At 36.4% G+C, this 14,676-nt stretch overlaps 1 long non-coding RNA gene across 1 annotated transcript in view; it reads left to right on the top strand.

The window, feature by feature from the left end:
- Positions 1 to 14,676, top strand: part of LOC141511775 (uncharacterized) — a 394,176-nt gene that overhangs the window by 292,219 nt on the left and 87,281 nt on the right. The gene's annotated exons all lie outside the window — the stretch shown is intronic.

The raw sequence follows: 14,676 nt of genomic DNA on the forward strand, positions 1-14,676 counted from the left end.
AAACCAATTTTTAGGGTTGTAAAAATATAAACACATTATATAGTTGTGTGGTCCCAGTTATGTGTTTTATACCTGGCTAGTTTATATGACTAAGGAAATATAGTTGTTACTATGTCTGGGTCCAAGCATTGACAAGTTCAGTTTGGCTTAATTTGTTTCACAAAAGTCATTCTAACACTATATCAATGATCCTATGACTTTAAGACCATTCTAGCTAACTGACCCTGGGCAAGTCACTTAACCACCCAGTGATTTTTTTTTTTTGTGTTATGAAGCTTGTAGACCATTCAGGACCATGTTTTTTTTAGGAAAGGCAGGGTGGATAATTCCTTAGGGGCTCATTCCAGCTCCAAGGTGAGATGACTCTGATGGATGGGAGGTAAGGGCAAGTCCAAGGGGAATCATTGCAGTGAGAGTGTGTATTCTAAATAGACTGGAGTCCAAATGAGTGACTTGTATGTATGGGGCATAGGGATCCTGGAGTGATATTCAGGTCTTGCCATTGAGAGAAAATGATCTAAGCAGGAACCATATAACCTTAGCTAAGAGTTTAAGCTTCTGAGTTGTATTTGGAGAATGTGCCTGAGAATCACTGTGAAGTGATGAGAGAGGTTGGCAAGACAGTATGACAGCAAAATGTCTCCCCTAACCTCCGTAGAATATACTTCAGTGTAGACTGTGAGAAAATGTACAATCAGTATCATGGTGTTTGAGATTTGAAAGGGACTTTGGCAACCATCTAGTCCAATAGATATATGAAAAAAAAATATCACTATGATATAGCTGACAAGTGATTATCCATTATTTTCTTGAAGACCTCCAAGTGAGGGCAAATGTTTTGTGGCATCCATCCATTCCTGGACAACTTCAATTTCTAGGTAACTCTTCTTGTTATCTTATAGATCAGTTCGTAGTGTCTACCCATGGCTCCAGGTTTTGTCAATCAGTCAACAGGCATTTAGCTAGATGGTGCAATGGATAGAGAGAAGGTCTTAAGTCATGAAGACTCAACTAAATGGGTTCAAATCTAGCCTCACACACTACCTAGACTGGGCAAGTCATTATACCTTGCTTGTATTCATTTTTTCATGTGTAAATTGAATTGGAGAAGGAAATGGTGAACCAATTCCAGTATCTCTGCCAAGAAAACTCCAAATCAGGTTATCTCAAAGATTTTTCCATAGAGACTTTCCCCAGGTAGACAGTCCTTCAAATACTTGAAGTCAGCTACTATATCCTCCTTGAGTCTTCTTTTCTGCAATTCACAAATGCTCAGTTCCTTCACCTAATCATCCAATAATCATGAAATTAAGGCCCACTTTTTTACTTTCAGATTCTGCCTGGTCCAGTGGATCTGATTCATGGACATGTGAACTCCTCCCCTCACTTTATTTCTCCTCCCAAAGGAGAGTGTTAGAAGGATGCTGGGCAATGTAGGGTTGTCATTGGCTGTCATGACCCATGAACCATTGTCCTTCCTGCTTTTCAAACTCTGTAGTCTTTAGACCATCCTTTTCTGATTAGATTTTCACTGACTCCACTCCATCACCCCTGGCATTCAACTTATTCCCAATCTCTTCTTGCTTCCTGATGCCATTACTAAAACAATAATATTCTACCAAAGAAGAGCTGGCTTCTCATCATGTTTCCCCACCATAGCTCACAAAATTGATTCTCCTCATCTTGAAAATACATTTTTGTTTGTTTATATGGTAAATGGTATAGGTTTCATTGAATCTTCTCTAGAAGGCTACTATATTATTTTTTCTTTTTTAATTTTGTCACCTAGCTGGCTATTCACTTTTCTCCCAGAAGACCTATTGTGTTCTCTATTGGGTTGTCCTCATCGGCACTCTTGGATGGCACTTAACACTTATATAGTACTTTTCATCTTTAAAGCACTTTCCAAACATTAGTTAATTAGTTTTCACAACACAATGTGAGTGTAGATAGGGGAAGTAGTATAAGAATTTGAGTTTCACTGATAAAAGGTGTGTTATAGGAACAAGAAATTTTCATTCTTTGAGGAAACAAGAGGGTGGGGGACATGATTATATAATTTTCCCAAAATCACAAAGGGAGTTAATAATTAGAATTTGGAATTAAAAAATTATCTAACAAAGTTTGTAGGAAGATAGAATCATAACCTAACTTTTTGCAAAGTAAATTCTGAAAAGACTTTTCTTTTCCACTCTGGTGTTCAACATTTTATTGAAAATCATGTCACCTGCATTTCTTTTCTCTTTTCCCTTGTCTTCTTTTTGAGTAATAACATGAATGTACCTGAATCTGACAAATAGATATGAAATGTTTCAAGAAGGCATCCAAAATGCAATCCACCCCAGAGACAGAGCTGATGGTATCAGAACCCAGACTGAAGCACATTTTTTCCTTTCTTTCACTTTATTTTTCATGAAGTTTTATTTTTTTTTTGTGGGGGGAAGGGGGATTATGTTTACTCTTACAAATATTTTATAAATGTGTAAATAAAGAACTAAATACAAATTGGTAAGAGAAAGATTGAGAAGCTAGAGAGAACCCCAACTGTCTTACATCTTTGAGATTAATCAAACTTAAGCCCTGTGTTGATTGAAAACAACTCAAATAAATACTTTCTGACTGGGTGCTCATGATATAATAGGTAGAATTTTAAGCTTAGAGTCAGGAAGACCTGAATTCAAATTCTGCCTCAGACTCTTACTAACTGGATGCCTCTGGGCACTTAAACTTTATGTAAACTTCTCTGCCTCAGTTTCCTCATCTAAAAAATGGGGACAATAATAAGCACAAATTTCCAGTATTTTTGTAAGGCTCAAATAAGATAATATTTGTGAAACAGTGAGTACTATATAAATGTTATTATTATTATTATTATTATCATTATCATTATCATTCTTTTTCTTGTTTTAAGAACTTTCCCTCATTTTAACCTGTTATCTGTGTGACTGAAACTTAGTAGAGTATCTATCTATCTATCTATCTATCTAATATTTGTTGTGTCTATACATTTGTGTTTTTGCTTTGGAAAGAGAGGAAAGGAAAAGAAGGAATAAGTACATGAGTACATTCATAATTTCATCAATTAACCAGTGACCATTTATTAAATTTGTACTGTATATCAGGAACTATGTTAAGCACAAGTGAGTTACACAAAGGAAAAAAGAGAGCAATGTTTGTTTTCCAGATGTTTTCCTTCTAGTTTAGGTCCCCTGAAACTCCTCTTATTATCATATGGATGGAGCTTGGGCTAACATGTTCTCAGATCTCTATGACCCTATGATCTTCTCATCAGAAATCATCACATTTGCTACTCTGTCTTCACCCAACATTCAATTCATTAGAACAAGCAACTTATTAAGTCACTACATTGAATTAGACTCTGGTTCACAAAGACCAAGACTGTTTCCTGCCCTAAAGGAACTTAACTTCCTCCAGGTTGGTGTGAGAGAAATTGAGCCTTCCAATATGGCAGCCATCCAGTCAATGTATCAGCCAATGGGTTAAGTTTTTGGATTTAAAGATAAATGTGAACCATCTCTTCCCTCAAGGAGCTTATTTTCTAATTGTGTGGATAGACTATATGTCCAAATATATATATATAGATGAAGAGGAAGGGCATTCCTCTTGGTTCCAGTAGCTTTTCTAGCTTTTGAGTTCCATTTGGGAAGGGAGCATGACTAGGATAGCCCTATTACCCTCATCTCTAAAATTAGGGTTCAGAGAACTATTAGATGCCCCAAGTTCTATAGATAATGATCTGTGGATATCTTCAAATCATGAAAGAGAATCAATCCTTCTTGTATCTGGATAGATGATTATGAATTGAAAGTGATTCTCAACCGTTTTGGAGTTGGAAGATTCCATTTCAATGTCAGAATACTTTCATAATAACAGAACCACAATTGTTATTTTCTTGTGCTTGGGATAAGCCACACAAACTAAACCCAATGAAAAATGGCATGAAGGACATTCTCAAATATCTTCCTTCCTTGCTTCTTTTCTTCTTTCCTATAAGGAGTTTTGAGGACTAGCGAGAAACTGGTGCTAGGGATGGAGGCAAGGCAAGGAAGATGCTTGCACCCTCTCAACAAGAGGTAACATACTATCTTAAATAATTATTATTATTAAATGCCAATCTCTTCTCTATTCTTTCTATGAGAAACTTCAAGTGCTTTCAGCACCCTGTAAGTTTGGATTCCTATTGGAAAGGCCTGATCACCCCACCCTGGTTATAATATTGACTGTAAATAGTTGTGCTATTAATATCCATGGTTTGAGAAAATACATAACAAAATGCTACCCTGAATATAGACATGTTTTTTAAAGGAATTTGTGTTTAATTTGCCACACAAAGGCATGCATTTGAAAAATAGTAATATGTATTTAGTGCAAGATTCATTGTTCAGGCTATTAAAAGTATATTGGCTTATTTATTATAACTGAATCAGAGGAGCAGCTAGGATAAAGCACCGGCCCTGGAGTCAGGAGTACCTGGGTTCAAATCCGGTCTCAGACACTTAATAATTACCTAGCTGTGTGGCCTTGGGCAAGCCACTTAACCCCGTTTGCCTTACAAAAAAAAAACCTAAAAAAAAATAACTGAATCAGGTTTACATTTTGCTGGACCTAAATAACGATAAAAACGATAGAGCTTATTAAGTTTCCAGAATGCTTCCAGACATCCCACACCTCCCCCTATACTACCAGAGATCTTTGCAGATCTGGAACCAGTTAACATAACTTTGGAAGGCAAGGACAAAACAAACTGAGCAAGGGAGCAGAGGGTCAGTGCTTTGGGACTTGACTTTCCAGGATTAGTAAGATTTTTATCTGGCAGTATATTTCCTGGTGCCAGTGGATATCACTCTGAGTACCTAAGCAGATGGCCCAAGTGAGGGGAGAGGGGGATCTGACATTTTGTTGTTAATTTATTTTATGTTGTAGGCTGTTATGTATTATACATGAAGTAAATAAAAGTGACGAACTAATTATGAAAACGTGCAGCGTGTTCAGATTATTCTTAGATTACATATTTAATATTTTGAAGCATTCTCATTAAGGAAAGAACATTTGTCATTGTAGCAAACTTTGAGTTGCGGTACTCCAACTTTTATTAGCTGAATTGTTGTACTGATTTTTGTTCTTCTCCAGAAATTCACCAGCTGCATTTCAAATATGATAGGGAAATATGTGTGTGTGTGTGTATGTTTGTGTGTGTGAATGGTTATCTTTTGTTGACTCATATTTTAGACTCATATTTTTGACAACCTATTTCATGCTTCACCACCCCCCAAGCCACCAGGTCTAGGATTTCAGTTCACATTGGAAACATAGATCCAAATTTGTCATCATGAAAACACCATTGTGTCACTTTTAATGGATTTCTTTGTGTTAATTCAAGATCTGTAACCTCTTTTGGTCTATTATCTCGACCATATTTCTTTTGAGGAAAAAAAAAAGAAAAATAAATGAGAGGAACCAGTTAACATAGAATGTGGTTTCAACATTATCTATCTGTAGACTTGGAAAATATCGGTAAAGGAACGGGAAGAGGCGTTTTTCAAGTCTGAGTAAATTGTAATCCTAAATACCTTAAATGTGACTAGGAGGATTATTGATTGTGTATGTGTGTGCATGTTTACGTGTAAGCTCCTAGAGAAAGAATTACAACTACAATAATAATAATTAATATACATACCTCATTCTAAGGTTTCATTTGGTCCTTACCAAAAATCCCATGAAGTGGGTACTATTATTATCTTCACTTGACATATGAGGAAACAGACTGAGAATGGTTGTATCATACCTAGGGTCACAAAACTAGTAAAGATTGGAAATTTGCTTGGTTTGATCAAAATATGTCTATGATCCATAGAAAGATAAATTTACAGCTAAAACCCATCTCAGAAGTCAACCACTCTGTCAACCTTAATTTTTCAGATAAAGAAACTGATAGCTGGAGAACTTAAGTGTTTTGTCCATTGACACATAGATAGGCTGATTAATCAAAATAACTTTGAAATGAATCACCTGCCTTTTTCCATTGCATTATTCTGCCTTTTTTTTTTGAGAGAAAAGTCCTAGCAACTGAGATCCACAGAAGTATGGTGACTTCTTCAGGGTCTCTACACTTATTTATTATTCAAATGAGAGTTCAGTTTTTTGATTCTAAGTGCAAAATTTGGATACTCATGATATCATAAAAACAAATTCTTAATCCTGGATCTATGAACTCAAAAAAGTAACCATACCTAAATTTCAATATGTTATCTTTTGTTATGCTTGTGTTTATTTTGAGTGTTTTAAAAGTATCATTCTAAAAGGGCTTCATGAGACTAAAACAAATTCTTTTTTTTTAATTTTTAGTAAGGTTTTATTTATTTTCAGTTTTACAATTTTTGCCCCAATCTTGCTTCCCTCCCCCCACCCCGCCCCAACAGAAGGCAGTTTGTTAGTCTTTACATCATTCTCATAGTATGCATTGGTCTAGGTTGAATGTGATGAGAGAGAAATCATATCCTTAAGGAAGAAACATAAAGTATGAGATATAGCAGAATTACATAATAAGACAATTTTTTAAAAACTAAATTAAAGGTACATAGAAAGTCTTTGGTCTTATTCAATTCTTGACATACACAAAAATAGTAAGAACCCTAACCTTAGAGTCCTTCTAATGTAAGGAAATTGTTAATGTAGCCACAACATGTTTATTCAGTGCTTGCCTCATACATGTCCCCCAATAGATTGTAAATAGAATGTAAATCCTTGATAGCAGGAATTCTTTTTTTTCCTTTATCTTTATTCTTTGCAGAGTGGCATATTTAAAGATTCAGATGGATGGAAGATATCAAGTCATTATGCTAGATCCTGGGAAAGATTCCAAAATAAATATCATGTTTCTTACTCTGTAAAATTTTATGATCTAGTTGGGAAAATGATTCCTTTACAGTTTATGTTCTTTCTCCCTTTCCCCAAGGATTTCCAGTATCTTACCCAGTCTACTTTTGGAGTCCAATGCCCTTTGAACATCCTCTTGGTCATTTCAATATTCAAATCAACTATCTTTCTAATACTCTTAATTCCCAATTCTACAATGTCCTTCAATTCTGTTGATTTTATTTTTACTCTACCACAGTCATCTTTGATGGATTGATCAAATAAATCCCTTATGCTTCTATTTATCATTTCTTGGATTTTCCAAACCAAGCCCATTGGTTTTGTTCCCTTGTGTGCATGTATATATGTGTGTGTGTGTGTGTGTGTATCACCACTTCTTTGAATATATTCTCACACCCTTGTCTTGACTTGGCAGTGAATTGGTTTTGAGTGAAGCAGAGCTGCCTAAAGTCATCAGCTTCACTCTTTCTTCCAGAGATATGGGAATCCAGTGGGAAGACATAGATCAGAATGACTAGAAATGGTATGAGATACAGTTAGAGACTATGGCCTTTTTAAACTAAGGTCTTTGCCAGGTTTCAGTTGGTCTGAGGCAACATCCATTCAGGTAACAATTGAAGGCTAGGTAAGAATTGAAATAAAAGATGCCCGATTTGACTTCCCAAAAGAATCAATCTGGGAGAAAAGCCCCTCAGAGTCTCTGATGGGAATAGAAACAATTGATATTTATACTCACTATGAGCCATCAAAACCCAAACAATGAACAAATCAGACTTGATCAGGGAGCTATTACTGGCTGGCCAATAAAAGCCTGAGTGATTTGGGTTTAAAGTCATAGTCCAATAGCCAAATAGGCTTTGATCAGTGACTGCTTTCCTAGAGCTATATTTCAAGAAAATGTGAATGAAAAACTACAGGAGACAAAAGAGTAAATTTTCCCTATTTTTCCTGGGGAGGAAAAAAAAGCAATAATATAATATAAAGGAAAGGGCAAAAAAAAAAAATCTAACCTCCCCCAAGATAGCTTGTGAAGGATAAAGTGATCAAAAACCACATATGAAAATATGACTCTCTATGTACACAGAGGGATTCTCTCTCCCTAGCAGGATGGGAACTGGAGGGCAGGGACTCTCTAAATTTTTTATTTGTACTCCCAATATCTCATGAAGTATTCTGCACATAGGAAGGGTTTATTAAACACTTTATCATCATTTTGCTAATTTAGTCATTCATTTACATACATTTTTCTCCTCCCTAGCTTTTGAATATGGAGTTCTCCTCTCTAATACTGACCTCTTGGTCTTCCTTTTCTCCCAGCATCAAACCACTTCTGTGTCTTGTATTTATCCTCTTGGTGCCACCAGATTCTTGCCTGTTCCACAGCTATCCCCTCGAGTCTTAAGTTCATTTCTACCTTTACAGCTCTAATAGAATGCTGGTAATGGAATCCAACAAAATATCATGAAGCCTGTCTTTGAATTGCATCTTTCCAGGACCTTTAGGTATTCCTATTTGTTGATCTTCAATGTTACATCACCCCCAGGAAGTTCATATTGTTTGTCTCAAAATGTTTCAGTTTTTGGTATTATTATTTAATGCTAATTTTTAAAAAAAGACAATAAGAGGGTTTATAGTTGAATAAACTGGGTAAAATATTTTTTTAATCTTGGTTATTTTCCCTAAGACTTTGAATGAACAGAGTCAGATGGTAAAATCTTGACTATTCAAAATTCCTCATGAAATTGTTAAAAGGGCCAACACTCTTAAAGGCCCCAATGACATATACTTTATCAGATTGCAAAGTACATTGCAACCAAGTCCAATGACATACCACTAGTCATCACCCCCTTGGCTGGCATTGATCAGCTCTCTGGTTCTAGATGTTCAACCGACTTTACAAGTACCTGACTTGTAGTATCAAACAGCCCAGGTCTGCTTGTTATCCACAAAGAGAGGACGTCATCGTCACTGACATCTGGATACATTAGGTATATGAAATTCGCCATTCTGCCAACCTAATCCATAAAAATGCCAAGGACCTGCAGTTCCATCAGCAGAAAAACTCCTTTCAGCAACAGAGATCACAACTCATCTCTAGCTGGTGCTTTTAGGAAATTACCTGAGGTGTTGAGAGGAACAGAATCTTAGGATCACAGATTGAGAGCTGAAAGGGAACCGGCAGCTTTTCCAACTCAAACCACTCATTTCACAGGTAAGGAAACAAATTGAGAGGGAGAGAGGACATGGGGGGTGGAGAGAGAGAGAGAGAGAGAGAGAGACGGAGACAGAGACACACCAAGGCTCTTTTAACCTTTGTTATGTCCTGGAACCCTTTGGCAGAATTTGGGAAAGCCTTTGAACTCCTCAGAATCATCATTTTAAATACATAAAATAAAACACAAAGGAAACTAAGTCTATGGGAATAACGTGACCAAAATATTTTTTAAAAAACCCTTTCTCAGCCCCTGAACTGTTATTTTTCACCAATCTAGTTACTCCATCAGAAATGATTTAGGTCATTTCCTCTCATCATGACTTTTCTCTCTAGCTGCCACCACAGGTCCCCTTGCTTCAGTGTGGCAGGACTCACAGAACCTAGGAAAACAGCTTTCAGAGCACGTTGAGAAACAAGAGAGTCCAACAGTGTAATTTCTTGTCCACTGTGGTCCAGGATTGACAGAGTATGGGGACAGTGTGACAGGTCTACCCACAGCACACAGCTGGCGAGGCTCATATTAAACGCCGCTGAAAGTCCCTTTTGGCAATTGGAAATTCACTGTTTCATTTTATCAAAGCAGCCAGTTCTAAGGAAATACTCAACACCCAAGAGGTAACCCTGCAGACCACTCAGTGGAGAAGAATACACTGGAAGGAAAAATATGCAAGTTAAAATATAGGAGGGACATGTCATACTTTTGAGAGAAAATAGCAATCTTACATTTTACAGAATTTTATATCATTGTCATTCTAGAATATGTAATACATTTATATATATTTAAATATATAACTATATTTTAAAATATGGAATTTATATCTCTAAACATAATGCATATCTATAAACATGTTATATAAGTATTATATAATATGCGTATTATATATAAAATTATATGCTATTATTATATGAAAGTGAAAGATTACTTTTCCTGTCAAAAGTTTTATACATAAATTTTCATACACATATGCAGATATGTGTGTATGTGCACATGTGTGTATGGTTTTATATATGTAAATATTCATTCATGTATATGTATAATTTATTTTTTCATTTTCATTCATGGAATTGCTTATTATTGTTTCTTTCCCTGAAAATGCAGCAGTTAAAAGGTCTTAACAGCATCATTTTAATCTGGCCTTAAACAAATCTCTTTTCCATCCCCGAGTCTTAGTTTACTTTCTGCAAAATGAGGATATTGGACTGGATGACCTCTGAGGCACCTTGGAGTTCTAAATCCATGATCCTATTTTGGGGGGGGGGGGGGTGGCGGCTCACTTCAACTCCTTGGGCCTCAGTTTCTTTACCTGCAAAATGAAGAGATTAGAGTAGATGACCTCCAAAGCCTTTTTCATCTCCAAGTCACTTGACCTTCATGGGCTTTAGTTTTCCAATCTGGAAAATGAAAGGACTTGCCTAGAAGTCTTTTAGCTCTGAGCTATAATTCCATCACTAGACATGAGATATGTCTGAAGGAGCCCCTCTGTTCATTACGGTTCCATTCACCTCCCCTCAGATACCCCGTTGTATTTTGTAACCCAGACCCATGATTCATTTTTCCAAGCTTCCTTCATGAGAGTGACTCACGGGACTCACTACAGACACTGTCTGACAGCAAACCTGTGGTTTCTAGGCAGCCTCCACAGTGACAGTGGTGGATAAAAGTGTTTGGCAGAAAAAAAAAAAAACTAAGAAAAATCATTGATATTCAAGTCTAATAAAATGAGGATCTCCTTTTTGTCTTCATTGATTTCTGTTTGCCTTCCCTGACCATTAAAAATATTCACTTCCCTTTAGAATAGATGCTCCCTGAGAACAGGATCCCTCTTTTTTGGTTTTTCTTCCTATGGACAACACTTAAGATAGTACCTAGTATACCATAAGCATTTAATAAATGATTCAGCCTGACTGCTTCTATCACTGTCAGTCTTCTGATGTCCAGGTCTTGATTTCCTCGATGAATTACCTTTAATGAAACAAAGGAGATAAGAGTACAATTTCTCCAGATACTATGGAAATTACCCCCTCCAACTCTCCTACCATCCAGTGGCTCTCCCTTTTGTTTCAAAGTCTAGATTGATTAAATATCATTTATTTTTGGTTACTCTTCCAATTATACTCTTGGTTTTGGTCAAACTAGCCCATTTACTGTTTTCTGTTCATACCATTTGTCCAACTGGGGGGGCTTCCCATCTAGTCATATGCCTCACCATTTTCTTTAACAAGGAATTCATGAACTTTGGGGTTTTTTGTATTTGTGTGTGTGTGTGTGTGTGTGTGTGTATAAAAATATAAAACTGATTTGAAATATACTTTTTAAATCAAATCAGTTTCCCTTTTAATCTTATATAATTTTTAATAAGAAGGTATTCAAAGGTTTTGCAGACTCATAATGGAATTCAGGACACATCCACACACACACTTATATCCAACACATACCACACACACACACACACCACACACATTCATGTAAAGTTTTCCAGGGTAACTCTCTATTCCCACTTCTCCTTCCCTCCCCCAGTGTCATGGAATATAACAAATAATTTTTAAAATTTAAATTTTTTTAAAAATGGGGAAAATAAGCAAAATTAACTAAGCCATATTTCATCAAGGGTGACAATAAAGTGCAGTATTTCAACCCCATTTCTACCTCCATCATCATTTTAATTTCAGCTCTATTTTCTAGAATTCTTCTAGTGCCTGATCTATTTCTTATTCATCATTTCTCTAGGATCTTAGGCTTTAGAAATGGAAGGAATCATAGAGGTCACTTGGCCCAACCCAACTCATTTGCTCAAGGTCACATCAACAATTCATTTTCTGATATATGAGCATCCCTTCCCAATTAGATTTTAAGAGCTCTGAGATCAACAACTGTGTCCTATAATTTTTCAAGGCTCTTACAACATCTATTACTCTATTTTGCATGTAGCATATATGGTCAAGTTAGAGCTAGAAGGCACAATATTATTAATCCTTTTAGATGAACACCCTGCAGCTCAGGGAGGACAATTTGCCCACAGAAGGTCAACGATGTGTCAGAGTCAGGCTTAGAGCTCAGAACCACATAAATTTATGAAGCTAATGATACCTAAATGGGATAAGATATGAGTTGAAGATGACTCCTACCCACTAAACACTTAACAGAGTTGGAAAGAACACCATATATCAAAGAAGCAAAAACCTTCAAAGATTATGTATGTATTACCTTATGTTTCTTTAACTCCAAGAAATATTGACTTTCTTGGGTTGAATGCTATGGTCTTTAGAATCAAACCTGGGGGGCAGCTAGGTGGTGCAGTGAATGGAGCACCAGCCCTGGAGTCAGGAGTCCCTGAGTTCAAATCTGACTTCAGACACTTAATATTTACCTAGCTGTGTGGCCTTGGGTAAGCCACTTAACCCCATTTGCCTTGCAAAAAAATAAACACCTTAAAAAAAAAGAATCAAACCTGGGAGGAGGAGTTAAAGGATAAGACATCCTATCTAGTCCAACACCTTCATTTAATAGAGGAGTAAACTAAGAGCTAGAATGTTTATAATTTTTTTTACCAAAATCTCACAATGAGTAATTTGGTTGAGCTAGAATCATATTTAGAGTTGAAATGGACCTTAGAAGATCATCTCATCCAATCCCCCATTTTAGAGATGAGGAAATTGAGCCTCAGACATGTTGTTACTTATAGACTGTAACTAGAAGAGTTGAGATTCAAACCAAAGGTTCTCTCTTGACTTCAAATTTAATATTATTTTTAGTATGCCATCCACTAGGAGTAATTGTATCCTAGGTGTCAGGCCTGGAGTCAGAAAGTCCTGAGTTCGAATTTGACCTCGGACACTGGTTTACTAGCCCTGTGACCTTGGGCAAGTCACTTAACGCTGATTCCTCAGTTCCTCATCTGTAAAATGAACTAGAGAAGGAAACCATAGAGCACTTCAACATCATTGCCAAGAAAATCCCCAATAGGGTCAAGGAGAAACAAATGGTACAATTGACTTAATGAAGTTGCAAAGATCTTTAGACTCTTGGTTCTCTGGGGTCCAAGCTAGGTTTTTAAAAAATGGTGAACTTTTTTTTGGTTTTATTTCATATTTATTTTTTCTAATATCACCCATAGCCTACTAAGATAACTGACCAGTGTGAGAAACCATTAAAATAAAAGAAGAAACTAGTTCAGTGAAACTAGCCTACTTGTCAACCGAGTCTGGCAGTTTATATAGTTCTTTACATCCATAGTCCTCAAAAAGTGAGGTTCTTGCTCACATGCCTTTTTTTTTTTAGGTTTTTGCAAGGCAATGGGGTTAAGTGGCTTGCCCAAGGCCACACAGCTAGGTCATTATTAAGTGTCTGAGACTGGATTTGAACCCAGGTATTCCTGACAGCTGGGGCTTTATCCACTATGCCATCTAGCCACGCCTACATGCCTTTTTCAATCTGGAGTTCAATCACTATAATTTTATATTTCTGTTGTTCTTATCATTCACATCAATGCAGTTGTGGTATTTGCTGTTTTCCTGCCTCTGCTTACTTTGCTTTGTATCAGTTCATAGAAATCTCCCGATGCTTCTCTGTATTCATTCACATTTGTAGCCAGGTGGTATAGTGGTTGGAGAGGAGGAAGACCTAGACTTAAACCCTAGACACTAGCTGTGTGACCCTGGGCAAGTCACTTTGCCTCTATCTGCTTCAGTTTTTTCATCTGTAAAATGGGAATAATAATAGCAACTAGGGATAACTCATGGAGTAGCATTCCCATTGGCAGAAGGCTTTTTGTGAGGATCTAGATCATATAGTAGATACTTCAATGCTTGGTTCTCCCTCCCTCCCCTCTCTTAAGGAACAATAATAGTCACCTACCATAATCAAGTCCAGTTTTAATACAAGGGACAAACTCCCCTTTTTTTGTAGTACAGTAGAAAAGCAAAGAACACTACATTAGAATCAGAAGATCTGAGTCTGAGTTCTAACTCTCTAATTTACTGGCTATTAGATCTTAACCAAATTATTTAACTTCTCTGAATCTCTGCAAAGTTATTATTATAATACTATCTATATCATGAAAGCTTTGGTGAGAATCAAGATAAGATTTTATACACACACATATATGTGTGCTTACACATACATAAATATAATTTTTCTACATACAATAAATCAAGGAATACCTATCAGGGGGTATATACATTTGAGCATCAGGACTTTTTTCCCTGATTTTTTTCTATATATTCAGCCTTGTTAATAGTACAAAACCTTCCTTTAAACTTTTTTTGTCCCTTTTTTTCTTTCTGAGATATTGCAGCAAGTTTCTATTCTTTTCTTTCATTATATAATAGGATTTATGTCTTCCCTTGAAAAAAACCAGTACAGTTTTATTTCTAGAATCACTTTCCCAGCAACCTTCCAACTTCATAGCCAAAGGATTTTTTAACACTGTACAGCAAAGAGAAGGGGTTGGCAGTGGAAGAATTGGGGGGGTGGGGGGCAGGAATCAAATCTTTGACCTGGTCTAAAGATTTGAAAGAAGGGCCCTCATCCAGAGTACTACTCTCCTCCACCCAAATTGCTAACT

Source organism: Macrotis lagotis, chromosome 2 (genome assembly GCF_037893015.1).
Source record: "Macrotis lagotis isolate mMagLag1 chromosome 2, bilby.v1.9.chrom.fasta, whole genome shotgun sequence".
NCBI lineage: Eukaryota > Metazoa > Chordata > Mammalia > Peramelemorphia > Peramelidae > Macrotis > Macrotis lagotis.